The sequence below is a fragment of the Morone saxatilis genome, unplaced genomic scaffold, assembly GCF_004916995.1.
Source record: "Morone saxatilis isolate NCDOM2014 unplaced genomic scaffold, NCSU_SB_2.0 Contig18, whole genome shotgun sequence".
Lineage (NCBI taxonomy): Eukaryota > Metazoa > Chordata > Actinopteri > Moronidae > Morone > Morone saxatilis.
The window spans coordinates 21,602,247-21,608,022 of NW_023339740.1; the positions used below are offsets into that span (position 1 = coordinate 21,602,247).

A 5,776-nucleotide genomic window follows, 5' to 3' on the forward strand; every position below is an offset into this window, starting at 1 on the left:
AGCGGGTAAACATAACTGAGTATGTTCACTCAAGTAGACCCACTTCAGTTCATTTTTATGTATTTGAACTTTACATATGTTTTTATTTCACTACATTTGTTTGACAGTTGCAGTGGTGGAAAGTAACTAAGCAGATTTATTCAAGTAAAAATTGCAGCTACTTTTACTTTACTTGAGTATATCCAGGTATTTCTACTTCATACTTCTACTCACAAATGAACTATTGTATTTTTAACTTTTACTTTTTACTAGATTTTACATATTATATAAGATGAACTCATGGAATATTATGTGTTGGGATAGTTAACCAACTACAACCGCAAAATAATAAAATTATATCATATATATTAGTAATTAGTAGAGTAAACACAGACATTACAAATGATACTAACTAAGTCAGCATGTACAGAAGTTGCATCTTGACTCTGTTTGAACTGAATGGAACAGAACCATAGCAACCTGTTTACCCTACGATTTCATGTCAAAATGGTGGCTGTGAAAAAAGTCTATTGAAATAAAGAGGCCACAGAAAGGGTGCTGATGAGGTTGTGTGCACTGTTTTAATGACAGAGAAGTGTTTGCACCTGTGCATGTTGTCCAGTAGATGGAGCTAAAGTACCATGGGAAAAAACAATGGCTCCGTAGAAGAGGGTCATTATGAACCTATCATTACTGCATGTTTGTTGACCTTTTAAACAGATGGAAGTTTTGTTGTCTAATTCTATCGCTCAGTGGGATGCACACGTTAACACATTTTCTGTTTATAACCTATTTATTGACCATTTTTTGTAATAACAGCTGTTTTATTGTCGACAACACCACATGCTGGTGAGTGATAAAAGGAAATTAAATGATTTTCTTTGCCTTAAAGGATGGAATAAAAAAACCCAAACCTTTTATTTCCTTTTGCAAAGATGAAGTACTCTCAACATGCAGCAGCAGCAGTGGATGACGATTTAATCTCTCTTCTGATAAATGACCCACTACTTCTCTGTCAGAGGCTGCTGAGGCAGACTGCCCTGAATCCAAGGGAAACAGATCTCTTGTGAGAAGTCACCAAGTCATCTGATATGCAGATCATCAGGAGAGAAAACAAGACAAGAGAAAAAGAGACACTTCATATTTCATTGTGTGACAATACAAAATGAATGTACTGTAGTCAAATCTATACTGCAGAAACTTTGATTTTAACAAGGTTTTCATCCTGTGTCATATTTTGTTTTGGTGCTGGCTCACAGGTACTATATACATCAGGGGGAAGCTACACACATAACAGCAATATCATCTTTTTTATTTGAATTCTAAAGTAACTAAGTGGTATAAAGTAACATACATATTAAGCACTGTACTTTTCACTGCTATACCTTGTTGTCAGACAGCCCTTTCAAACAGGAAGCTGAAGCATTATTGCTCTCTCCAAAGGCACCAGACTTAATTGACAACAACAGTAATTTTACCTCGCAGCACACGGGAGTTGCTGGTCTACCAATACCTCAATCAGCAGCAAATAATGTTAGTAATCTTTAGTTAGTAATCTTTTCACACACCTTTACAACCTTTACATATGGTGTGGTTACTCAAATATCAAATTGGGTACTCAAAGAACGTAAAATGACATTGCTGCTGGTGCTTCAAGTAACCTTCATTAACCTGACATTGAGTGTGCTTCAAGTAACCTTCCTGTAAGAACACTTTACATTCCCTAAGCTTCTGCAGAAACCTCTGACCTCCCCATGGGGTTCCAGCAAGCACATGTCTTCAATTCACAGCATCTGGAGGAACCCTTTTTATTATGAGTGAGTCCTTGAGCACATTGGAGGGTTCCGAAGAATACCCAGTGCCTGAAAGTGTTAGAACTGGACCCTTTTTACTCAAGAAAGCTCCTGGAAGAAGGTTTATGTGACCTATATTCATGACTGGATTGGTCTACTAAAAAATATTATGAAAAACAGAAAACAAGTACAAAAAAGTCAGATTTATTCTCTTGTGTGAGAACTGTAGACAATACACGTTCTATATGGTAATTGTTGCGGTGTAACATTATGCCCTATTTTTGTTTGTTGAAGCTATCAGTACTCTCACTGTTCAGACTAAATTGAGTTCATATATTCTGATTTTGTGTGGACATTATTTCTTTCTCTGACGCTACAGCTCCCCACTGGCATCTGAACGAGTTGGTGAAGTTGAAAACTCCATTAGAGAGGGCCCGTGATGAAAACCCATTAATGGCTCAGCAATCTGGATTGAGGTCGGGGGGAAAGACCTAGCAGTGCAACCGCACACAAAGCCATAAAGCCTGATGCAGCTGCCTCTCTTCGAGCATCTACAGCCGAGGAAGAATAACTGTCCCGGCGTCTGCAGACCTGTTGAATTAAAGGGGGCATTAACTGCCTCTTCCTCTGCATTATTGATGGCCAGCTCCATTCCTGAGGCCATTATGCCTCCTATTTTTCCACTTGCAATTTTCTGGTAGACGTCCCACTGTCTTCAAACACACTTGTGCGGGGAAGGCAAGTGAGGGTTCAGGCAGAGGGCTCGCACTTCTCCCTGCAGGGTGCTGTTATTTTAAGCTGAACCACCACAATCAATGTTGGGCCACGGAGCCCCCACAACTCCTTTTTCCTGTGTGAAGTGAAAGTAATCACAGCATGACAAGCATAGGATGATGAGTGTTATGCGAGGTGCCACCTACAGTAACGAGACCTAAAAAGGTACTGAGGTTTCCTGTGCGAGGTGCCAAATCACATGACGCCTCAAACTCAGCGGATGTGTGTTTCTCTCATTGCCCTGAGGTGTGACCTCAAAGAGACAAAACCAGAGACTTTTATTTGATTTTGATGCCAAATGCTCACTAACCGGGATTACCTCATGACTCACCTCAGCTGCCACCTACAATACATTTGTTGTTGAGCTCTCTCAGAGTCGGTAATACTGCTGGCTTTATCTGCTCTCACACAGCTTGAGACACCTTACCTCACGGCTGACCTCATCCTGTCATATGATTTAATGAGCAGAGCTGTGTCACAAACCACAGTGTCAGGGGTATGACAGGATAGGTCTATACAATGCACTAAAGATTAATGAGGTCATCTCCTCTGTCAGTGTGTGAGTGTGTGTGCATGAGAGAGACAGAGAGGGAGGAAGAAAGAAACTTGATAACTTTCGGAATCATATCATAAATTACGTAAATAGAATCAAAATAACAGCTTCTCTATTCATAGGCAATTATGAGGTGATGTGAAGCCCTGGCTCTGCTCTGCCTATCTGCTTTGGATTTTATAGCTCAGCCTGGTCACTGATAATAGCCTGGCATTTTTTGCATTTGGTCCATTGGGATTTGTGTATTCTGCCCTTTGATTCTGCTTGTGTGTGTGTGTGTGTGTGTGTGTCCTAGTGTGTGTGTTTATGTAGCTGTCTATGAAGTAGATGGCCTTGCTTTATGATGATAACACTCTCTGAGGGTGTCCAGAATCAATCAACTCCAAACCCAAATGCTTGCCTCCCATCTCCACAGGCTATTTCAAAGGTTGGTATTGATTATTCCACCCATTCCTGCCTTTTTTGGGGGAGGGTGAGGTGGTTGAGTGGGGTGGGGGGGCAGACGAAAGAGACTGCTTGAGAAATCGAGAGATGATAATGCAATTACTGGGGGGAAGCCTTTGTAGACCGGGCAGTAATGCTCGAGGAGAGCGGACGTTGAATGTCAGAGACAAACCGATGTATTATCATAACCTGGGTGAGTAGTCAGGAGCCTAATGCATGTCATAACACGTAAGTTCTTCTGAGTAAGGGACTGTACACAAATTATTAGGGAAGGAGGCGTAGTCGATTAAGAAAGAGAGCGCTTAGGTCATTTCTTAATATTGCTGGTAGCAAGGTAGTCTTACTTTTTTTGGGAGGAGGATGTTCTTTTGTTTTTTTCTTACCCCACATATCTAATTTATGTCATATTTTACATGTGTACGATCTAATAAGATCAAAAAATTACATCAAAAGATGGTTTTCATGTGTGCCATCACGGTTCATTTTGCAATATGCAGATCATATGGGGGCGGACGGGAAAATATTGCTGTGAACAAGCCCTTCAGCACGGAGCTGTCGCTTGTTCCCGGCTCACTCGTTTGGTGGCTTTATACGCTAATTTACAAAGAGAGCGGTTGCATTTTCATAATTTTCTTATGTTTGTTATTAATATATTCTGTTAATTTGAGACATTGGAGGGAGTGTAGTGGAGCGTGAATCCAAATAAAATCTTTAAAACCCGTGGCTTGTTTTTTTTCATGAAATAAACATCCAACACCCCTCCCAACCCCACCCAAATAACTTTCATACAGTGCCTAAATATTTTATATACCTACTGACTGACTCAAAATACCTTCAAGAACCTTGCCCAAAACCATCGTAAACTGGCCTCTTGGTTTGTTTGCAAAACATGTCCTCAATATTGGAGCTGAAAATAGATTTAAAAAAAAAAAAGCATATTAAATCTACCAGTCAACTTAAAAATACACTAATAATGTTGGAAAGGACAGTGAAGCGATGTGTAACAACATTAAGGAACATATATTCACTCCACTGCTATAAATAGTGCTGCTGCTGTCTTCACAAGAGGGCACAACCATCCAGTTCCCATCATCTGAAAGCCGGATGAGATAAATGTCTGCACTCCTTCCTGTCACCACCTACAGGCCTCGACAGCAGACGTCCACTGGGTGGCGCTAAAACACCAGCACAGCACCAGCAGCATCCTCCACACACACACACACACACTAACACTGAGATGAATCCGGCTGCTCTCTCATCCCTCGGACACCTCCAATCCATTTCTCTAACTGAACGAAGACGCTGCCAAACCCCAACTGCAACCAGTATCTGGCAGGAGGATTGTAAAATAAAATAAAATATATTAATCCAGAAACTATGAGCGACGGTCCGGCATGTGGTCCAGCTGCTGTGGCGCTCTGGCGGATGGGAAGTTGTGAGTCAGAGCCGGAGGACTAACAACTTTTATAGACTTTCCAAGTCCACCGCCTGCAAGTGGCCAGCAGCCTCATATAGACTCCTTTTACTCAGGGATTGTGCGTCTGGGAGAGCTCTGACAGTAGACCAGTTGGGGTTTTTAGGTTATGTGTTGTGGAGGGCGTCTTGAAGCGACAGGGAAATGGCATTTCTGGTTTTTGTGGCTGACAATGGAGAATAAATGAAAGGGACGTTTCGGGGGGATTAATTGACAGCACAACGGCAGGTAGGTTGACGTACCCTGAAACTGTCATATCATTGTGTGCGTGAAACTGTACCATTTTTTTTTTTTTTTTACAAACCTTGAGTTGACTAGAAGTGATTGGATTCAAACAATTTTTATACTGTGAATTTCTAAAAGCCGAACAGTACGTGTTTATTGCGAAACCTATGAATAAACTACGGTTATCGATCGGGATATTGATTGTTTCCGCTATGATAAATAGTTATTAAGTTGAGAGACACCGGCGAGCTACTGCAAAGTAGACTGAAAGTGGCGTGCAGGTGTAGCTGTAGGCTGGGAAATGTTCAGCTTCATACTGTCTAGATTCAGAGAACAGATATCAGATCTGTGCGGCAACATCATCACTGGATGCTTGAATTAGACAAAAATCAAGTTTTCCCTCTGAGGGTTTCTGCCCATTCATTTTAGGTGTACAAAGGCACTGAAATAACTCTCTTCTGTGTGAAAATACAAAAAACTTTTTTTTAGAAAGATTATAAAAGGCAGAGTTATGTGTGTGTATATGTGTGTGTG

At 41.0% G+C, this 5,776-nt stretch overlaps 1 protein-coding gene across 1 annotated transcript in view; it reads left to right on the plus strand.

The window, feature by feature from the left end:
- Window positions 1–4,807: 4,807 nt before the first annotated feature.
- The window catches only part of si:dkey-238f9.1 (chemokine-like protein TAFA-2), an 84,583-nt gene continuing 83,614 nt past the window's right edge, over window positions 4,808–5,776 (plus strand). The window contains exon 1 of the mRNA XM_035661187.1: window positions 4,808–5,245. The gene's annotated coding sequence lies outside the window, so the exon portion shown is untranslated. The remainder of the gene's footprint in view (window positions 5,246–5,776) is intronic.